The 24,000-nt window shown below is 32.6% G+C and overlaps 6 non-coding genes across 6 annotated transcripts in view; all 6 read right to left on the minus strand.

Moving 5' to 3' along the window:
- LOC127012380 (small subunit ribosomal RNA) overlaps window positions 1–360 on the minus strand; it is a 1,995-nt gene extending 1,635 nt beyond the window's left edge. The window contains exon 1 of the ribosomal RNA XR_007765876.1: window positions 1–360. This exon is cut by the window's left edge and continues 1,635 nt beyond it. This is a non-coding gene — a ribosomal RNA (small subunit ribosomal RNA).
- A 5,729-nt stretch (window positions 361–6,089) lies between these two features.
- LOC127012389 (large subunit ribosomal RNA) lies at window positions 6,090–10,060 on the minus strand. Its single transcript, XR_007765885.1, has one exon. It is a non-coding gene; the product is annotated as a large subunit ribosomal RNA (ribosomal RNA).
- Window positions 10,061–10,462: 402 nt separating this feature from the next.
- On the minus strand, window positions 10,463–10,641 carry LOC127012394 (5.8S ribosomal RNA). Its single transcript, XR_007765888.1, has one exon. It is a non-coding gene; the product is annotated as a 5.8S ribosomal RNA (ribosomal RNA).
- A 1,471-nt stretch (window positions 10,642–12,112) lies between these two features.
- LOC127012383 (small subunit ribosomal RNA) lies at window positions 12,113–14,107 on the minus strand. The gene has a single exon (XR_007765879.1). It is a non-coding gene; the product is annotated as a small subunit ribosomal RNA (ribosomal RNA).
- Window positions 14,108–18,632: 4,525 nt separating this feature from the next.
- Window positions 18,633–22,603, minus strand: LOC127012386 (large subunit ribosomal RNA). The gene has a single exon (XR_007765882.1). It is a non-coding gene; the product is annotated as a large subunit ribosomal RNA (ribosomal RNA).
- Window positions 22,604–23,005: 402 nt separating this feature from the next.
- On the minus strand, window positions 23,006–23,184 carry LOC127012395 (5.8S ribosomal RNA). Its single transcript, XR_007765889.1, has one exon. It is a non-coding gene; the product is annotated as a 5.8S ribosomal RNA (ribosomal RNA).
- Window positions 23,185–24,000: the final 816 nt, after the last annotated feature.

Here is a 24,000-nt window from a genome sequence, read left to right on the forward strand (position 1 = left end):
CGTTGCAACCATGGTAGTCCTAGATACTACCATCAAAAGTTGATAGGGCAGACATTTGAAAGATCTGTCGTCGGTACAAGACCATACGATCTGCATGTTATCTAGAGTTCAACCAATATAACGATCTTGCGATCGCTTGGTTTTAGCCTAATAAAAGCACATGTTCCATAAGGTTCATGTTTTAATTGCATGTATTAGCTCTAGAATTACCACAGTTATCCAAGTAACTGTTAACGATCTAAGGAACCATAACTGATATAATGAGCCTTTTGCGGTTTCACTTTTAATTCGTGTGTACTTAGACATGCATGGCTTAATCTTTGAGACAAGCATATAACTACTGGCAGGATCAACCAGAATAATGTTTTTATTCATATTTCATTCATATTTTTTGAATAGAAATTAGCAATATATATGTTGTTATAGATTTTATTTCTATCGAATACGGCCATTTTTATATAGCATTCGTATACGTTTGTTTTCCAATTTATACTTGTTTCGCCACTAATAATAACAAGTTTTTATTGATGTCAAAAAGAATCATATTCTTTATAAACACAATATTTATTTTTCATATATTTTCTTTATATATGCACATTTCATTCTAAAATATCATTTTTGTTCGACATACATAATATATTGTATCCACACATGTACAATTTTTGTTTAACCAATATAAGATATTGAGTTAATCATTTGTATTTTGACGATAAATTTAAAATTTATCTATATATATCCATATAAGTCTCTGGTAATATATAAAATAGAACCGAGTGTATATATATAATTATTACTACTATATTTATTTCTTAAATAATATATACTTATATATTATTTATATATATACTCTTTATTATATATTATATAATTTCTTAAATAACTCTCTTAATAGCTATTTTTTATTATCAACAATATAAGTTGATATTAATATTGAAAATGTATTCATAATTACATTTTTATATTTCTTTGGTAGACTTTTATGTACTATTATTATTTAATAATACACATATAATATAAATCATGTTAGCCTACCTCCTAAAATTAACGATAAAATTCGGAAACAATTTGTTATTCTATGTACAATAGAAACTTGGCCTTTGTTTCAACGTTATTATCTTTGGGCTTAAAATATTAACCGCGGAGCCAAGTCTCGTATTCAAATAAATGAATAAAGAAACAAATTTGACGGATAATATCTTCTCTACTGACATATGTCAATAGCAGACGGCCGGCCCATTGACCATCCTATAGTAGTTTTTGGACACGCTGTCTCCCATTCGGGTATATTCAATTTACTTTGCCACTCACCCATATAGTGTTCTCTAATATAATAAGACAACGCACTTTTATATTCATTATATGGATATATTGCCTTCCTCATATTTGCCACACCACCTATAGTAGTTTTTGGACACGCTGTCTCCCATTCGGGTATATTCAATTTACTTTGCCACTCACCCATATAGTGTTCTCTTATATAATAAGAAAACGCACTTTTATTTTCATTATATGGATATATTGCCTTCCTCATATTTGCCACACCACCTATAGTAGTTTTTGGACACGCTGTCTCCCATTCGGGTATATTCAATTTACTTTGCCACTCACCCATATAGTGTTCTCTTATATAATAAGAAAACGCACTTTTATTTTCATTATATGGATATATTGCCTTCCTCATATTTGCCACACCACCTATAGTAGTTTTTGGACACGCTGTCTCCCATTCGGGTATATTCAATTCTCTTTGCCACTCACCCTTATAGTATTCTCTTATTTAATAAGAATACTAAAATACTTCTCATATTATAGATGTAATCTATTAACTTCTCAATATCCATACGGTTTATGTATGGTATTGACAAAATCCTATGCATTTGCATAAGATTTATTTTGCCACAATTTATAGTACTAGTGCCGCCCTCACTAGGTATAAATATCTCATTTCGCTAGTAGTGTATGGGCAAATTCTACTAGCTATTCTCATAAATATGTCACTTATATGCCATATCTATACAATTCATGCACTTTTATATGTATATTTGCTATATTATACATTATTATGCCTTATAGGTATTATACCTATAAGCCACATCCATACGATTGCTTAATATAAATATATGTATAATTTTTTATACATATTTTTTTTTTATTTATGTATGGTTTTTTATTCATATCCATATACTGTATTCACTTTTATATGGATATGATTGGCGTTTTATATAGTATTGACAAAATCATAAGTTTGACCAATACGAGGAGAGGTCCGCCAACGACCACCTCCCTATAGGTGTTTTTGGACACGCTGTCTCCCATTCGACTGCTTACTATACTAGGGGCTACCCGCTCCGTATGATATTCTCTCATATAACAAGAGAATGCAAGAAATATTCGTATTTTATGAATATAATCCATTTATTTTTCAATATCCATACGTTTTACTTAGTTTTTTGTACGGTATTGACAAAATCCTATGCATTTGCATAAGATTTATTTTGCCACAATTTATAGTACTAGTGCCGCCCTCACTAGGTATAAATATCTCATTTCGCTAGTAGTGTATGGGGAAATTCTACTAGCTATTCTCATAAATATGTCACTTATATGCCATATCTATACAATTCATGCACTTTTATATGTATATTTGCTATATTATACATTATTATGCCTTATAGGTATTATACCTATAAGCCACATCCATACGATTGCTTAATATAAATATATGTATAATTTTTTATACATATTTTTTTTTTATTTTTGTATGGTTTTTTATTCATATCCATATACTGTATTCAATTTTATATGGATATGATTGGCGTTTTATATAGTATTGACAAAATCATAAGTTTGACCAATACGAGGAGAGGTCCGCCAACGACCACCTCCCTATAGGTGTTTTTGGACACGCTGTCTCCCATTCGACTGCTTACTATACTAGGGGCTACCCGCTCCGTATGATATTCTCTCATATAACAAGAGAATGCAAGAAATATTCGTATTTTATGAATATAATCCATTTATTTTTCAATATCCATACGTTTTACTTAGTTTTTTGTACGGTATTGACAAAATCCTATGCATTTGCATAAGATTTATTTTGCCACAATTTATAGTACTAGTGCCGCCCTCACTAGGTATAAATATCTCATTTCGCTAGTAGTGTATGGGCAAATTCTACTAGCTATTCTCATAAATATGTCACTTATATGCCATATCTATACAATTCATGCACTTTTATATGTATATTTGCTATATTATACATTATTATGCCTTATAGGTATTATACCTATAAGCCACATCCATACGATTGCTTAATATAAATATATGTATAATTTTTTATACATATTTTTTTTTATTTATGTATGGTTTTTTATTCATATCCATATACTGTATTCACTTTTATATGGATATGATTGGCGTTTTATATAGTATTGACAAAATCATAAGTTTGACCAATACGAGGAGAGGTCCGCCAACGACCACCTCCCTATAGGTGTTTTTGGACACGCTGTCTCCCATTCGACTGCTTACTATACTAGGGGCTACCCGCTCCGTATGATATTCTCTCATATAACAAGAGAATGCAAGAAATATTCGTATTTTATGAATATAATCCATTTATTTTTCAATATCCATACGTTTTACTTAGTTTTTTGTACGGTATTGACAAAATCCTATGCATTTGCATAAGATTTATTTTGCCACAATTTATAGTACTAGTGCCGCCCTCACTAGGTATAAATATCTCATTTCGCTAGTAGTGTATGGGCAAATTCTACTAGCTATTCTCATAAATATGTCACTTATATGCCATATCTATACAATTCATGCACTTTTATATGTATATTTGCTATATTATACATTATTATGCCTTATAGGTATTATACCTATAAGCCACATCCATACGATTGCTTAATATAAATATATGTATAATTTTTTATACATATTTTTTTTTATTTATGTATGGTTTTTTATTCATATCCATATACTGTATTCACTTTTATATGGATATGATTGGCGTTTTATATAGTATTGACAAAATCATAAGTTTGACCAATACGAGGAGAGGTCCGCCAACGACCACCTCCCTATAGGTGTTTTTGGACACGCTGTCTCCCATTCGACTGCTTACTATACTAGGGGCTGCCCGCTCCGTATGATATTCTCTCGTATAACAAGAGAATGCAAGAAATATTCGTATTTTATGAATATAATCCATTTATTTTTCAATATCCATACGTTTTACTTAGTTTTTTGTACGGTATTGACAAAATCCTATGCATTTGCATAAGATTTATTTTGCCACAATTTATAGTACTAGTGCCGCCCTCACTAGGTATAAATATCTCATTTCGCTAGTAGTGTATGGGCAAATTCTACTAGCTATTCTCATAAATGCCTTCTTTATGCCATATCTATACAATTTATGCACTTTTATATGTATATTTGCTAATATTATACATTATTATGCCTTATAGGTATTATACCTATAAGCCATATACATACGATTTCATTTTTTTATTTATATATGGTTTTGTATTTATAACCATATACCGTATTTACTTTTATAAGGATATGATTGGCGTTTTATATAGTATTGACAAAATTATAAGTTTGACAAACACTTTTTTAAGTCTTTTAGTTAAAATTGTCATTTTTAATTGACTATCTAAACACTAGATATATTTGCACATGGAGCAAAGAGTATAAAAATTGGTCGCGTCACTAATAATATCGCGATACATTTTTACTACCATCAAAATACCACATACGTTTATATGTCCTCTTTATTTAATTTGGTTTCTAAACCTCAGGAATAGTTTTAATTATATGTGCGCTCTAAGTTGAATGAATTTCTTGAATCTCTTTACTTGAATTTCTAAGACTTAAAAATATTTATAAATAGATGTCCTATTGCATAATATTTTTTTATCGCTTCACTTATAAAATAACGATCCTGCCTTTCTACCTTTGAATAAACATTCATATAAACATGGAGAAAAAAACGTTCGCGTCACTAACAGTATGTGACGATAAAATTTTGCTAACATTAAAAGGAACATATTTTTATATGTCAACTCTTAGTTGAATTGGTCTATTGCTTAAGATTCTAGACCTTAGGAATATTTTTATATTATATGTTTGCCAATCTTCGCGTCACTAAAAAGATGACGATTCATATTGTTATTATTAGATGGTCGAGTTGTACTTATATTGATATGTTAATCAAATTGGTCTCTTACTTGAAAATCTAGACCTTAGGAATATTTTTATATTATATGTTTGCCAATCTTCGCGTCACTAATAAGATGACGATTCATATTATTATTAGATGGTCGAGTTGTACTTATATTGATATGTTAATCAAATTGGTCTCTTACTTGAAAATCTAGACCTTAGGAATATTTTTATATTATATGTTTGCCAATCTTCGCGTCACTAATAAGATGACGATTCATATTATTATTAGATGGTCGAGTTGTACTTATATTGATATGTTAATCAAATTGGTCTCTTACTTGAAAATCTAGACCTTAGGAATATTTTTATATTATATGTTTGCCAATCTTCGCGTCACTAATAAGATGACGATTCATATTGTTATTATTAGATGGTCGAGTTGTACTTATATTGATATGTTAATCAAATTGGTCTCTTACTTGAAAATCTAGACCTTAGGAATATTTTTATATTATATGTTTGCCAATCTTCGCGTCACTAATAAGATGACGATTCATATTGTTATTATTAGATGGTCGAGTTGTACTTATATTGATATGTTAATCAAATTGGTCTCTTACTTGAAAATCTAGACCTTAGGAATATTTTTATATTATATGTTTGCCAATCTTCGCGTCACTAATAAGATGACGATTCATATTGTTATTATTAGATGGTCGAGTTGTACTTATATTGATATGTTAATCAAATTGGTCTCTTACTTGAAAATCTAGACCTTAGGAATGTAATATATAAAGGATTAAAAATTCGCCACAAAGCCAAGCAAACAATCAATGCATACAAATAGATTGTTGGTTGAACTTTATATAAGAAGTTCAACACAACAAATAAATTATGCAATTTTATTATCGAATCATCAAGCAAAGGATAAGCTTCAGTGGATCGCAGTATGGCAGCTGCTCAACCACTTACAACACCTTGCCTGTTACAAAAGTCGTTTACAATTGATTCTAGGCTTTGTCATTGTATTAAATAATGCTTTTATATGTAACTAGCGCGGCATCAGGTGATCAAAGATCCTCCCAATTTACTATGTTACAAATTACATTGGCATCACATCCATTGTCGTTTAAAAAGTAAATTATAAACTTTAAATGGTTTAGAAGCCATACAATGCAAATTGCCCCTTATTTATCATTGCAGTCCAGCACGGATACGACCTTAGAGGCGTTCAGGCATAATCCAACGGACGTAGCGTCATACCACTGTTCGCTCGAACAAGTATTGTGCCATTGGTCCGTACCTGCGGTTCCTCTCGTACTACGCAGGAATGCTGTCGCAACAACGTTTTGTCATTAGTAGGGTAAAACTAACCTGTCTCACGACGGTCTAAACCCAGCTCACGTTCCCTTGCATGGGTGAACAATCCAACGCTTGGTGAATTTTGCTTCACAATGATAGGAAGAGCCGACATCGAAGGATCAAAAAGCGACGTCGCTATGAACGCTTGGCCGCCACAAGCCAGTTATCCCTATGGTAACTTTTCTGACACCTCTTGTTAAAAACTCTTTAAACCAAAAGGATCGATAGGCCGAGCTTTTGCTGTCCCTGTGTGTACTGAACACCGAGATCAAGTCAGCATTTGCCCTTTTGCTCTATGTGTGGTTTCTGTCCGCACTGAGCTGGCCTTGGGACACCTCCGTTATTATTTGAGAGATGTACCGCCCCAGTCAAACTCCCTACCTGGCAATGTCCTTGAATTGGATCATACCTGAGTAATTGGAGTTATACCAAATTTTCAAATCAAAAATACATAAATGCACCGTTTTATTAAAGAATTTGTTTGCGATTATATAACAAACTCGTGATACTTTGATCAAGAAGCTTGCATCAAAACCCAATACCATAAGATATAATAAATATATCCGTATAATGGCTAGGAAATGATACACGTTCCATTTAATCAAGTAAGTAAGGAAACAATAAGAGTAGTGGTATTTCATTGGCGATACCAAACCGAGGTCTAATATCTCCCACTTATTCTACACCTCTTATGTCTCCTTACACTGCCAGATTAGAGTCAAGCTCAAAAGGGTCTTCTTTCCCCGCTAATTATTCCAAGCCCGTTCCCTTGGCTGTGGTTTCGCTAGATAGTAGATAGGGACAGTAGGAATCTCGTTAATCCATTCATGCGCGTCACTAATTAGATGACGAGGCATTTGGCTACCTTAAGAGAGTCATAGTTACTCCCGCCGTTGACCCGCGCTTACTTGAATTTCTTCACTTTGACATTCAGAGCACTGGGCAGAAATCACATTGTGTCAACACCCGCTAGGGCCATCACAATGCTTTGTTTTAATTAGACAGTCGGATTCCCCAAGTCCGTGCCAGTTCTGAATTGATTGTTAATTGATAATCGTTATAATTAATAAGAACTAATTGGTTTAACCCAATTAGTATTCTTAAAAATTTTAGCAAGAAAGTTCCACAATTGGCTACGTAACTAAACTATCCGGGGAACAAGTAACTAACATAAATGCTAGAAACTCTATTTACCCAGAACGAGCACATAAACCATGTTATTGTTTCCCAATCAAGCCCGACTATCTCAATCTTCAGAGCCAATCCTTATCCCGAAGTTACGGATCTAATTTGCCGACTTCCCTTACCTACATTATTCTATCGACTAGAGACTCTTCACCTTGGAGACCAGCTGCGGATATTGGTACGGCCTGTTGAGAAGTTTGCGTGTCCCCACCATAAATTTTCAAGGTCCGAGGAGAAAATATCGACACAACAGTATATGTCATGCTCTTCTAGCCCATCTACCATATCTCTCTGCGAAAGACTTCCATGGTAGTACGGCTATAAAACAGAAAAGAAAACTCTTCCGATATCTCTCGACGGCTTCTTTATGGTCGTTCCTGTTGCCAGGATGAGCACGAGGCCCATATTTAATAACAAACGGATACTCAACAGGTTACGGAATTGGAACCGTATTCCCTTTCGTTCAAAATTATTCAAGTATATTAATTTAGCTAGATTTTATATAATATATATATTTGTTTGGCATTTGTATTTTACTTGAAAATTTTCGGCTTTCGCCTTGAACTTAGGACCGACTAACTCGTGATCAACCACTGTTCACACGAAACCCTTCTCCACTTCAGTCCTCCAAGGTCTCATTCGATTATTTGCTACTACCACCAAGATCTGTACCAATGGCAGCTCCATGCAGGCTTACGCCAAACACTTCTACGCATACCATTGTACCTTCCTACTCACTAAAGTTTCAAAATTTATATTACAAGTAATATAAATCATCTACTTTAGCGGTAATGTATAGGTATACAACTTAAGCGCCATCCATTTTAAGGGCTAGTTGCTTCGGCAGGTGAGTTGTTACACACTCCTTAGCGGATTTCGACTTCCATGATCACCGTCCTGCTGTTTTAAGCAACCAACGCCTTTCATGGTATCTGCATGAGTTGTTAATTTGGGCACCGTAACATTACGTTTGGTTCATCCCACAGCGCCAGTTCTGCTTACCAAAAGTGGCCCACTGGGCACATTATATCATAACCTTGAACTTCATATCAAGAAAGTTAAGGTTCTTACCCATTTAAAGTTTGAGAATAGGTTAAGATCGTTTCGACCCTAAGGCCTCTAATCATTCGCTTTACCAGATAAGATTATTTTATATAATATTAAAATGCACCAGCTATCCTGAGGGAAACTTCGGAAGGAACCAGCTACTAGATGGTTCGATTGGTCTTTCGCCCCTATACTCAATTCTGACAATCGATTTGCACGTCAGAACTGTTTCGGTCTTCCATCAGGGTTTCCCCTGACTTCAACCTGATCAAGTATAGTTCACCATCTTTCGGGTCACAGCATATATGCTCAAGGTACGTTCCAGTTAGAGGCATAAATAATATAAATATCATTATACATAACTATATAGAACGCCCCGGGATTGTGTTAATTAGCTATAAATAGTTAAAAAACTAATCCCATTATTAGTCAAGTTAATTACGCTATTAGGTTTATATCCCAATAACTTGCACATATGTTAGACTCCTTGGTCCGTGTTTCAAGACGGGTCCCGAAGGTATCCTGAATCTTTCGCATTGTTAATCCTACAAGTGCATATAATAAACACAAAAATCAATGATAATTATGCCATTATATAATTCCGAAAAATTAACGCACTGTATTCATATAAATCTATCAGCACTTTATCAAATTAATAACATTTATTCTGTGTTAAAATGCAAGCAAATTAATTTGAATAAACTATAAGTTATATTTTATGATAAATTTGGTATGCTAATAGATTACAATGTCCTTATATGGAAAAAATGCACACTATTATCATAATATTGTTTAAATATTACAATTCTAATGATGAATTTTCCATAACGGATATTCAGGTTCATCGGGCTTAACCTCTAAGCAGTTTCACGTACTGTTTAACTCTCTATTCAGAGTTCTTTTCAACTTTCCCTCACGGTACTTGTTTACTATCGGTCTCATGGTTATATTTAGTTTTAGATGGAGTTTACCACCCACTTAGTGCTGCACTATCAAGCAACACGACTCTTTGGAAACATCATCTAGTAATCATTAACGTTATACGGGCCTGGCACCCTCTATGGGTAAATGGCCTCATTTAAGAAGGACTTAAATCGTTAATTTCTCATACTAGAATATTGACGCTCCATACACTGCATCTCACATTTGCCATATAGACAAAGTGACTTAGTGCTGAACTGATTTCTTTTCGCTCGCCGCTACTAAGAAAATCCTTGTTAGTTTCTTTTCCTCCCCTAATTAATATGCTTAAATTCAGGGGGTAGTCCCATATGAGTTGAGGTTGTGTATAACTTTTATATGCAATTAATTCTTTATATATAATGATAAAACATTTTATTAAATTCGTTATATTAATAATATCTGTATATAAATGGCATTTGTTTGATTTAACGAATCAACGAAGAACAATAATATTGTCAACGGTTTTCTATTTTCTAATCATTAATAAGAGACAATTCTAGATAAATTTTTATGCTAGACATTTCTCAGTATCATTTGATTGAAAAAGAAAATATTTCTCTTCGTTTTTCACATTCAAATTATTTACTAATGTGAGATAATGTTTTTCATATATTTTTTAATATTATGAATAAAATAATTAAATTATTATTATCCAATAATATACCATATGCTTATAAAATTTCATTATAAAATTTGTATAAGCAACTTAATTAGCATAGTCTTACAACCCTCAACCATATGTAGTCCAAGCAGCACTATAAAATTAATTAAAGTACATAACAGCATGGACTGCGATATGCGTTCAAAATGTCGATGTTCATGTGTCCTGCAGTTCACACGATGACGCACAGTTTGCTGCGTTCTTCATCGACCCATGAGCCGAGTGATCCACCGCTTAGAGTTTTATAAATTGGTTTCTTAATTTTGTCAAATATGTTTTTATTGAAAGAAATTAAAAATACACCATTTTACTGGCATATATCAATTCCTTCAATAAATTTATTTTTATACCTAAAACGAATGCTGCGAAATGTCTTAGTTTTATATAACCAATATATATCAAAGTATTTCTTTTTAAATTGCATTTATTGTAAATAAATATATATATATATATATATTAATACTTTTTTAGCGATATAAATTGAAATTTATATAAAACATTAACCTGTATAAAACCAGGTACAACATTGTACATTTTAGGTTGTTGCATTATCCAATGTATGCGCATAACTGAGATGAACAATACATATCGCAACGCGTGTATATTATGGTCCATATACACACAGTATTTTAATTGTGTTTATATACAATAATAATTTAATATTATTATTTTAATAATTCGATTTGCTTGTTCGAATTTTTATTTGTTTGTTTTGGCTGCTTATTATTTCTCTCATATGTATTAAATACAATATATAATTTTAATATTTGCATTATTTCGATTTGCTTGTTCGAAATTTCATTTGATCTATATTAGATCATATACATTTTGGCAATTCATATTTTATTTGTATTACTATAATGTATTTATTATAATATAAACAAATATTTTATTAACGGTAAGGATATACAATAATAATTTAATATTATTATTTTAATAATTCGATTTGCTTGTTCGAATTTTTATTTGTTTGCTTTGGCTGCTTATTAATTTCTCTCATATGTATTAAATACAATATATAATTTTAATATTTGCATTATTTCGATTTGCTTGTTCGAAATTTCATTTGATCTATAATAGATCTCATATACATTTTGGCAATTCATATTTTATTTGTAATACTATAATGTATTTATTATAATATAAACAAATATTTTATTAACGGTAAGGATATACAATAATAATTTAATATTATTATTTTAATAATTCGATTTGCTTGTTCGAATTTTTATTTGTTTGCTTTGGCTGCTTATTATTTCTCTCATATGTATTAAATACAATATATAATTTTAATATTTGCATTATTTCGATTTGCTTGTTCGAAATTTTATTTGATCTATATTAGATCTCATATACATTTTGGCAATTCATATTTTATTTGTATTATTATAATGTATTTATTATAATATAAACAAATATTTTATTAACGGTAAGGATATACAATAATAATTTAATATTATTATTTTAATAATTCGATTTGCTTGTTCGAATTTTTATTTGTTTGCTTTGGCTGCTTATTAATTTCTCTCATATGTATTAAATACAATATATAATTTTAATATTTGCATTATTTCGATTTGCTTGTTCGAAATTTCATTTGATCTATAATAGATCTCATATACATTTTGGCAATTCATATTTTATTTGTAATACTATAATGTATTTATTATAATATAAACAAATATTTTATTAACGGTAAGGATATTAAAACATTAATGATCCTTCCGCAGGTTCACCTACGGAAACCTTGTTACGACTTTTACTTCCTCTAAATAATCAAGTTCGGTCAACTTTTGCGAAACAACCGTAACACGCAAGGCGTCACAGTGATCACGTCCGGAGACCTCACTAAATAATTCAATCGGTAGTAGCGACGGGCGGTGTGTACAAAGGGCAGGGACGTAATCAATGCGAGTTAATGACTCACACTTACTGGGAATTCCAAGTTCATGTGAACAGTTTCAGTTCACAATCCCAAGCATGAAAGTGGTTCAGCGGTTTACCCGGACCTCTCGGTCTAGGAAATACACGTTGATACTTTCATTGTAGCGCGCGTGCAGCCCAGGACATCTAAGGGCATCACAGACCTGTTATTGCTCAATCTCATTATTGCTAGACGCAATTTGTCCATTTAAGAAGCTAGTGTCCTTATAATGGGACAAACCAACAGGTACGGCTCCACTTATATAAACACATTCAAACACAATAAACATTTTACTGCCACCATGAATGAAGGCTATATAAGCTTCAACACCATAATCCTGAAGATATCTATTTAATATATTTGAGTCTCGTTCGTTATCGGAATTAACCAGACAAATCACTCCACGAACTAAGAACGGCCATGCACCACCACCCATAGATTCGAGAAAGAGCTATCAATCTGTCTTACACACTTATGTTCGGACCTGGTAAGTTTTCCCGTGTTGAGTCAAATTAAACCGCAGGCTCCACTCCTGGTGGTGCCCTTCCGTCAATTCCTTTAAGTTTCAGCTTTGCAACCATACTTCCCCCGGAGCCCAAAAGCTTTGGTTTCCCGGGAAGCGACTGAGAGAGCCATAAAAGTAGCTACACCCAATTGCTAGCTGGCATCGTTTATGGTTAGAACTAGGGCGGTATCTGATCGCCTTCGAACCTCTAACTTTCGTTCTTGATTAATGAAAACATCTTTGGCAAATGCTTTCGCTTAAGTTAGTCTTACGACGGTCCAAGAATTTCACCTCTCGCGTCGTAATACTAATGCCCCCAAACTGCTTCTATTAATCATTACCTCTTGATCTGAAAACCAATGAAAGCAGAACAGAGGTCTTATTTCATTATCCCATGCACAGAATATTCAGGCATTTGAAGCCTGCTTTAAGCACTCTAATTTGTTCAAAGTAATTGTACCGGCCCACAATAACACTCGTTTAAGAGCACTAATGCAGGTTTTTAAATAGGAGGAACATATGAAAAAATACAAGTATCTAAGCACATGTAAGAACTCCACCGGTAATACGCTTACATACATAAAGGTATAGTACTAACCACAATTGTAAGTTGTACTACCCGTATGAAGCACAAGTTCAACTACGAACGTTTTAACCGCAACAACTTTAATATACGCTATTGGAGCTGGAATTACCGCGGCTGCTGGCACCAGACTTGCCCTCCAATTGGTCCTTGTTAAAGGATTTAAAGTGTACTCATTCCAATTACAGGGCCTCGGATATGAGTCCTGTATTGTTATTTTTCGTCACTACCTCCCCGAGCTGGGAGTGGGTAATTTACGCGCCTGCTGCCTTCCTTAGATGTGGTAGCCGTTTCTCAGGCTCCCTCTCCGGAATCGAACCCTGATTCCCCGTTACCCGTTGCAACCATGGTAGTCCTAGATACTACCATCAAAAGTTGATAGGGCAGACATTTGAAAGATCTGTCGTCGGTACAAGACCATACGATCTGCATGTTATCTAGAGTTCAACCAATATAACGATCTTGCGATCGCTTGGTTTTAGCCTAATAAAAGCACATGTTCCATAAGGTTCATGTTTTAATTGCATGTATTAGCTCTAGAATTACCACAGTTATCCAAGTAACTGTTAACGATCTAAGGAACCATAACTGATATAATGAGCCTTTTGCGGTTTCACTTTTAATTCGTGTGTACTTAGACATGCATGGCTTAATCTTTGAGACAAGCATATAACTACTGGCAGGATCAACCAGAATAATGTTTTTATTCATATTTCATTCATATTTTTTGAATAGAAATTAGCAATATATATGTTGTTATAGATTTTATTTCTATCGAATACGGCCATTTTTATATAGCATTCGTATACGTTTGTTTTCCAATTTATACTTGTTTCGCCACTAATAATAACAAGTTTTTATTGATGTCAAAAAGAATCATATTCTTTATAAACACAATATTTATTTTTCATATATTTTCTTTATATATGCACATTTCATTCTAAAATATCATTTTTGTTCGACATACATAATATATTGTATCCACACATGTACAATTTTTGTTTAACCAATATAAGATATTGAGTTAATCATTTGTATTTTGACGATAAATTTAAAATTTATCTATATATATCCATATAAGTCTCTGGTAATATATAAAATAGAACCGAGTGTATATATATAATTATTACTACTATATTTATTTCTTAAATAATATATACTTATATATTATTTATATATATACTCTTTATTATATATTATATAATTTCTTAAATAACTCTCTTAATAGCTATTTTTTATTATCAACAATATAAGTTGATATTAATATTGAAAATGTATTCATAATTACATTTTTATATTTCTTTGGTAGACTTTTATGTACTATTATTATTTAATAATACACATATAATATAAATCATGTTAGCCTACCTCCTAAAATTAACGATAAAATTCGGAAACAATTTGTTATTCTATGTACAATAGAAACTTGGCCTTTGTTTCAACGTTATTATCTTTGGGCTTAAAATATTAACCGCGGAGCCAAGTCTCGTATTCAAATAAATGAATAAAGAAACAAATTTGACGGATAATATCTTCTCTACTGACATATGTCAATAGCAGACGGCCGGCCCATTGACCATCCTATAGTAGTTTTTGGACACGCTGTCTCCCATTCGGGTATATTCAATTTACTTTGCCACTCACCCATATAGTGTTCTCTTATATAATAAGACAACGCACTTTTATATTCATTATATGGATATATTGCCTTCCTCATATTTGCCACACCACCTATAGTAGTTTTTGGACACGCTGTCTCCCATTCGGGTATATTCAATTTACTTTGCCACTCACCCATATAGTGTTCTCTTATATAATAAGAAAACGCACTTTTATTTTCATTATATGGATATATTGCCTTCCTCATATTTGCCACACCACCTATAGTAGTTTTTGGACACGCTGTCTCCCATTCGGGTATATTCAATTTACTTTGCCACTCACCCATATAGTGTTCTCTTATATAATAAGAAAACGCACTTTTATTTTCATTATATGGATATATTGCCTTCCTCATATTTGCCACACCACCTATAGTAGTTTTTGGACACGCTGTCTCCCATTCGGGTATATTCAATTCTCTTTGCCACTCACCCTTATAGTATTCTCTTATTTAATAAGAATACTAAAATACTTCTCATATTATAGATGTAATCTATTAACTTCTCAATATCCATACGGTTTATGTATGGTATTGACAAAATCCTATGCATTTGCATAAGATTTATTTTGCCACAATTTATAGTACTAGTGCCGCCCTCACTAGGTATAAATATCTCATTTCGCTAGTAGTGTATGGGCAAATTCTACTAGCTATTCTCATAAATATGTCACTTATATGCCATATCTATACAATTCATGCACTTTTATATGTATATTTGCTATATTATACATTATTATGCCTTATAGGTATTATACCTATAAGCCACATCCATACGATTGCTTAATATAAATATATGTATAATTTTTTATACATATTTTTTTTTATTTATTTATGGTTTTTTATTCATATCCATATACTGTATTCACTTTTATATGGATATGATTGGCGTTTTATATAGTATTGACAAAATCATAAGTTTGACCAATACGAGGAGAGGTCCGCCAACGACCACCTCCCTATAGGTGTTTTTGGACACGCTGTCTCCCATTCGACTGCTTACTATACTAGGGGCTACCCGCTCCGTATGATATTCTCTCATATAACAAGAGAATGCAAGAAATATTCGTATTTTATGAATATAATCCATTTATTTTTCAATATCCATACGTTTTACTTAGTTTTTTGTACGGTATTGACAAAATCCTATGCATTTGCATAAGATTTATTTTGCCACAATTTATAGTACTAGTGCCGCCCTCACTAGGTATAAATATCTCATTTCGCTAGTAGTGTATGGGCAAATTCTACTAGCTATTCTCATAAATATGTCACTTATATGCCATATCTATACAATTCATGCACTTTTATATGTATATTTGCTATATTATACATTATTATGCCTTATAGGTATTATACCTATAAGCCACATCCATACGATTGCTTAATATAAATATATGTATAATTTTTTATACATATTTTTTTTTATTTATGTATGGTTTTTTATTCATATCCATATACTGTATTCACTTTTATATGGATATGATTGGCGTTTTATATAGTATTGACAAAATCATAAGTTTGACCAATACGAGGAGAGGTCCGCCAACGACCACCTCCCTATAGGTGTTTTTGGACACGCTGTCTCCCATTCGACTGCTTACTATACTAGGGGCTGCCCGCTCCGTATGATATTCTCTCGTATAACAAGAGAATGCAAGAAATATTCGTATTTTATGAATATAATCCATTTATTTTTCAATATCCATACGTTTTACTTAGTTTTTTGTACGGTATTGACAAAATCCTATGCATTTGCATAAGATTTATTTTGCCACAATTTATAGTACTAGTGCCGCCCTCACTAGGTATAAATATCTCATTTCGCTAGTAGTGTATGGGCAAATTCTACTAGCTATTCTCATAAATGCCTTCTTTATGCCATATCTATACAATTTATGCACTTTTATATGTATATTTGCTAATATTATACATTATTATGCCTTATAGGTATTATACCTATAAGCCATATACATACGATTTCATTTTTTTATTTATATATGGTTTTGTATTTATAACCATATACCGTATTTACTTTTATAAGGATATGATTGGCGTTTTATATAGTATTGACAAAATTATAAGTTTGACAAACACTTTTTTAAGTCTTTTAGTTAAAATTGTCATTTTTAATTGACTATCTAAACACTAGATATATTTGCACATGGAGCAAAGAGTATAAAAATTGGTCGCGTCACTAATAATATCGCGATACATTTTTACTACCATCAAAATACCACATACGTTTATATGTCCTCTTTATTTAATTTGGTTTCTAAACCTCAGGAATAGTTTTAATTATATGTGCGCTCTAAGTTGAATGAATTTCTTGAATCTCTTTACTTGAATTTCTAAGACTTAAAAATATTTATAAATAGATGTCCTATTGCATAATATTTTTTTATCGCTTCACTTATAAAATAACGATCCTGCCTTTCTACCTTTGAATAAACATTCATATAAACATGGAGAAAAAAACGTTCGCGTCACTAACAGTATGTGACGATAAAATTTTGCTAACATTAAAAGGAACATATTTTTATATGTCAACTCTTAGTTGAATTGGTCTATTGCTTAAGATTCTAGACCTTAGGAATATTTTTATATTATATGTTTGCCAATCTTCGCGTCACTAAAAAGATGACGATTCATATTGTTATTATTAGATGGTCGAGTTGTACTTATATTGATATGTTAATCAAATTGGTCTCTTACTTGAAAATCTAGACCTTAGGAATATTTTTATATTATATGTTTGCCAATCTTCGCGTCACTAATAAGATGACGATTCATATTATTATTAGATGGTCGAGTTGTACTTATATTGATATGTTAATCAAATTGGTCTCTTACTTGAAAATCTAGACCTTAGGAATATTTTTATATTATATGTTTGCCAATCTTCGCGTCACTAATAAGATGACGATTCATATTATTATTAGATGGTCGAGTTGTACTTATATTGATATGTTAATCAAATTGGTCTCTTACTTGAAAATCTAGACCTTAGGAATATTTTTATATTATATGTTTGCCAATCTTCGCGTCACTAATAAGATGACGATTCATATTGTTATTATTAGATGGTCGAGTTGTACTTATATTGATATGTTAATCAAATTGGTCTCTTACTTGAAAATCTAGACCTTAGGAATATTTTTATATTATATGTTTGCCAATCTTCGCGTCACTAATAAGATGACGATTCATATTGTTATTATTAGATGGTCGAGTTGTACTTATATTGATATGTTAATCAAATTGGTCTCTTACTTGAAAATCTAGACCTTAGGAATATTTTTATATTATATGTTTGCCAATCTTCGCGTCACTAATAAGATGACGATTCATATTGTTATTATTAGATGGTCGAGTTGTACTTATATTGATATGTTAATCAAATTGGTCTCTTACTTGAAAATCTAGACCTTAGGAATGTAATATATAAAGGATTAAAAATTCGCCACAAAGCCAAGCAAACAATCAATGCATACAAATAGATTGTTGGTTGAACTTTATATAAGAAGTTCAACACAACAAATAAATTATGCAATTTTATTATCGAATCATCAAGCAAAGGATAAGCTTCAGTGGATCGCAGTATGGCAGCTGCTCAACCACTTACAACACCTTGCCTGTTACAAAAGTCGTTTACAATTGATTCTAGGCTTTGTCATTGTATTAAATAATGCTTTTATATGTAACTAGCGCGGCATCAGGTGATCAAAGATCCTCCCAATTTACTATGTTACAAATTACATTGGCATCACATCCATTGTCGTTTAAAAAGTAAATTATAAACTTTAAATGGTTTAGAAGCCATACAATGCAAATTGCCCCTTATTTATCATTGCAGTCCAGCACGGATACGACCTTAGAGGCGTTCAGGCATAATCCAACGGACGTAGCGTCATACCACTGTTCGCTCGAACAAGTATTGTGCCATTGGTCCGTACCTGCGGTTCCTCTCGTACTACGCAGGAATGCTGTCGCAACAACGTTTTGTCATTAGTAGGGTAAAACTAACCTGTCTCACGACGGTCTAAACCCAGCTCACGTTCCCTTGCATGGGTGAACAATCCAACGCTTGGTGAATTTTGCTTCACAATGATAGGAAGAGCCGACATCGAAGGATCAAAAAGCGACGTCGCTATGAACGCTTGGCCGCCACAAGCCAGTTATCCCTATGGTAACTTTTCTGACACCTCTTGTTAAAAACTCTTTAAACCAAAAGGATCGATAGGCCGAGCTTTTGCTGTCCCTGTGTGTACTGAACACCGAGATCAAGTCAGCATTTGCCCTTTTGCTCTATGTGTGGTTTCTGTCCGCACTGAGCTGGCCTTGGGACACCTCCGTTATTATTTGAGAGATGTACCGCCCCAGTCAAACTCCCTACCTGGCAATGTCCTTGAATTGGATCATACCTGAGTAATTGGAGTTATACCAAATTTTCAAATCAAAAATACATAAATGCACCGTTTTATTAAAGAATTTGTTTGCGAATATATAACAAACTCGTGATACTTTGATCAAGAAGCTTGCATCAAAACCCAATACCATAAGATATAATAAATATATCCGTATAATGGCTAGGAAATGATACACGTTCCATTTAATCAAGTAAGTAAGGAAACAATAAGAGTAGTGGTATTTCATTGGCGATACCAAACCGAGGTCTAATATCTCCCACTTATTCTACACCTCTTATGTCTCCTTACACTGCCAGATTAGAGTCAAGCTCAAAAGGGTCTTCTTTCCCCGCTAATTATTCCAAGCCCGTTCCCTTGGCTGTGGTTTCGCTAGATAGTAGATAGGGACAGTAGGAATCTCGTTAATCCATTCATGCGCGTCACTAATTAGATGACGAGGCATTTGGCTACCTTAAGAGAGTCATAGTTACTCCCGCCGTTGACCCGCGCTTACTTGAATTTCTTCACTTTGACATTCAGAGCACTGGGCAGAAATCACATTGTGTCAACACCCGCTAGGGCCATCACAATGCTTTGTTTTAATTAGACAGTCGGATTCCCCAAGTCCGTGCCAGTTCTGAATTGATTGTTAATTGATAATCGTTATAATTAATAAGAACTAATTGGTTTAACCCAATTAGTATTCTTAAAAATTTTAGCAAGAAAGTTCCACAATTGGCTACGTAACTAAACTATCCGGGGAACAAGTAACTAACATAAATGCTAGAAACTCTATTTACCCAGAACGAGCACATAAACCATGTTATTGTTTCCCAATCAAGCCCGACTATCTCAATCTTCAGAGCCAATCCTTATCCCGAAGTTACGGATCTAATTTGCCGACTTCCCTTACCTACATTATTCTATCGACTAGAGACTCTTCACCTTGGAGACCAGCTGCGGATATTGGTACGGCCTGTTGAGAAGTTTGCGTGTCCCCACCATAAATTTTCAAGGTCCGAGGAGAAAATATCGACACAACAGTATATGTCATGCTCTTCTAGCCCATCTACCATATCTCTCTGCGAAAGACTTCCATGGTAGTACGGCTATAAAACAGAAAAGAAAACTCTTCCGATATCTCTCGACGGCTTCTTTATGGTCGTTCCTGTTGCCAGGATGAGCACGAGGCCCATATTTAATAACAAACGGATACTCAACAGGTTACGGAATTGGAACCGTATTCCCTTTCGTTCAAAATTATTCAAGTATATTAATTTAGCTAGATTTTATATAATATATATATTTGTTTGGCATTTGTATTTTACTTGAAAATTTTCGGCTTTCGCCTTGAACTTAGGACCGACTAACTCGTGATCAACCACTGTTCACACGAAACCCTTCTCCACTTCAGTCCTCCAAGGTCTCATTCGATTATTTGCTACTACCACCAAGATCTGTACCAATGGCAGCTCCATGCAGGCTTACGCCAAACACTTCTACGCATACCATTGTACCTTCCTACTCACTAAAGTTTCAAAATTTATATTACAAGTAATATAAATCATCTACTTTAGCGGTAATGTATAGGTATACAACTTAAGCGCCATCCATTTTAAGGGCTAGTTGCTTCGGCAGGTGAGTTGTTACACACTCCTTAGCGGATTTCGACTTCCATGATCACCGTCCTGCTGTTTTAAGCAACCAACGCCTTTCATGGTATCTGCATGAGTTGTTAATTTGGGCACCGTAACATTACGTTTGGTTCATCCCACAGCGCCAGTTCTGCTTACCAAAAGTGGCCCACTGGGCACATTATATCATAACCTTGAACTTCATATCAAGAAAGTTAAGGTTCTTACCCATTTAAAGTTTGAGAATAGGTTAAGATCGTTTCGACCCTAAGGCCTCTAATCATTCGCTTTACCAGATAAGATTATTTTATATAATATTAAAATGCACCAGCTATCCTGAGGGAAACTTCGGAAGGAACCAGCTACTAGATGGTTCGATTGGTCTTTCGCCCCTATACTCAATTCTGACAATCGATTTGCACGTCAGAACTGTTTCGGTCTTCCATCAGGGTTTCCCCTGACTTCAACCTGATCAAGTATAGTTCACCATCTTTCGGGTCACAGCATATATGCTCAAGGTACGTTCCAGTTAGAGGCATAAATAATATAAATATCATTATACATAACTATATAGAACGCCCCGGGATTGTGTTAATTAGCTATAAATAGTTAAAAAACTAATCCCATTATTAGTCAAGTTAATTACGCTATTAGGTTTATATCCCAATAACTTGCACATATGTTAGACTCCTTGGTCCGTGTTTCAAGACGGGTCCCGAAGGTATCCTGAATCTTTCGCATTGTTAATCCTACAAGTGCATATAATAAACACAAAAATCAATGATAATTATGCCATTATATAATTCCGAAAAATTAACGCACTGTATTCATATAAATCTATCAGCACTTTATCAAATTAATAACATTTATTCTGTGTTAAAATGCAAGCAAATTAATTTGAATAAACTATAAGTTATATTTTATGATAAATTTGGTATGCTAATAGATTACAATGTCCTTATATGGAAAAAATGCACACTATTATCATAATATTGTTTAAATATTACAATTCTAATGATGAATTTTCCATAACGGATATTCAGGTTCATCGGGCTTAACCTCTAAGCAGTTTCACGTACTGTTTAACTCTCTATTCAGAGTTCTTTTCAACTTTCCCTCACGGTACTTGTTTACTATCGGTCTCATGGTTATATTTAGTTTTAGATGGAGTTTACCACCCACTTAGTGCTGCACTATCAAGCAACACGACTCTTTGGAAACATCATCTAGTAATCATTAACGTTATACGGGCCTGGCACCCTCTATGGGTAAATGGCCTCATTTAAGAAGGACTTAAATCGTTAATTTCTCATACTAGAATATTGACGCTCCATACACTGCATCTCACATTTGCCATATAGACAAAGTGACTTAGTGCTGAACTGATTTCTTTTCGCTCGCCGCTACTAAGAAAATCCTTGTTAGTTTCTTTTCCTCCCCTAATTAATATGCTTAAATTCAGGGGGTAGTCCCATATGAGTTGAGGTTGTGTATAACTTTTATATGCAATTAATTCTTTATATATAATGATAAAACATTTTATTAAATTCGTTATATTAATAATATCTGTATATAAATGGCATTTGTTTGATTTAACGAATCAACGAAGAACAATAATATTGTCAACGGTTTTCTATTTTCTAATCATTAATAAGAGACAATTCTAGATAAATTTTTATGCTAGACATTTCTCAGTATCATTTGATTGAAAAAGAAAATATTTCTCTTCGTTTTTCACATTCAAATTATTTACTAATGTGAGATAATGTTTTTCATATATTTTTTAATATTATGAATAAAATAATTAAATTATTATTATCCAATAATATACCATATGCTTATAAAATTTCATTATAAAATTTGTATAAGCAACTTAATTAGCATAGTCTTACAACCCTCAACCATATGTAGTCCAAGCAGCACTATAAAATTAATTAAAGTACATAACAGCATGGACTGCGATATGCGTTCAAAATGTCGATGTTCATGTGTCCTGCAGTTCACACGATGACGCACAGTTTGCTGCGTTCTTCATCGACCCATGAGCCGAGTGATCCACCGCTTAGAGTTTTATAAATTGGTTTCTTAATTTTGTCAAATATGTTTTTATTGAAAGAAATTAAAAATACACCATTTTACTGGCATATATCAATTCCTTCAATAAATTTATTTTTATACCTAAAACGAATGCTGCGAAATGTCTTAGTTTTATATAACCAATATATATCAAAGTATTTCTTTTTAAATTGCATTTATTGTAAATAAATATATATATATATATATTAATACTTTTTTAGCGATATAAATTGAAATTTATATAAAACATTAACCTGTATAAAACCAGGTACAACATTGTACATTTTAGGTTGTTGCATTATCCAATGTATGCGCATAACTGAGATGAACAATACATATCGCAACGCGTGTATATTATGGTCCATATACACACAGTATTTTAATTGTGTTTATATACAATAATAATTTAATATTATTATTTTAATAATTCGATTTGCTTGTTCGAATTTTTATTTGTTTGTTTTGGCTGCTTATTATTTCTCTCATATGTATTAAATACAATATATAATTTTAATATTTGCATTATTTCGATTTGCTTGTTCGAAATTTCATTTGATCTATATTAGATCATATACATTTTGGCAATTCATATTTTATTTGTATTACTATAATGTATTTATTATAATATAAACAAATATTTTATTAACGGTAAGGATATACAATAATAATTTAATATTATTATTTTAATAATTCGATTTGCTTGTTCGAATTTTTATTTGTTTGCTTTGGCTGCTTATTATTTCTCTCATATGTATTAAATACAATATATAATTTTAATATTTGCATTATTTCGATTTGCTTGTTCGAAAT

The sequence above is a fragment of the Drosophila biarmipes genome, unplaced genomic scaffold (genome assembly GCF_025231255.1).
Source record: "Drosophila biarmipes strain raj3 unplaced genomic scaffold, RU_DBia_V1.1 ptg000066l, whole genome shotgun sequence".
Lineage (NCBI taxonomy): Eukaryota > Metazoa > Arthropoda > Insecta > Diptera > Drosophilidae > Drosophila > Drosophila biarmipes.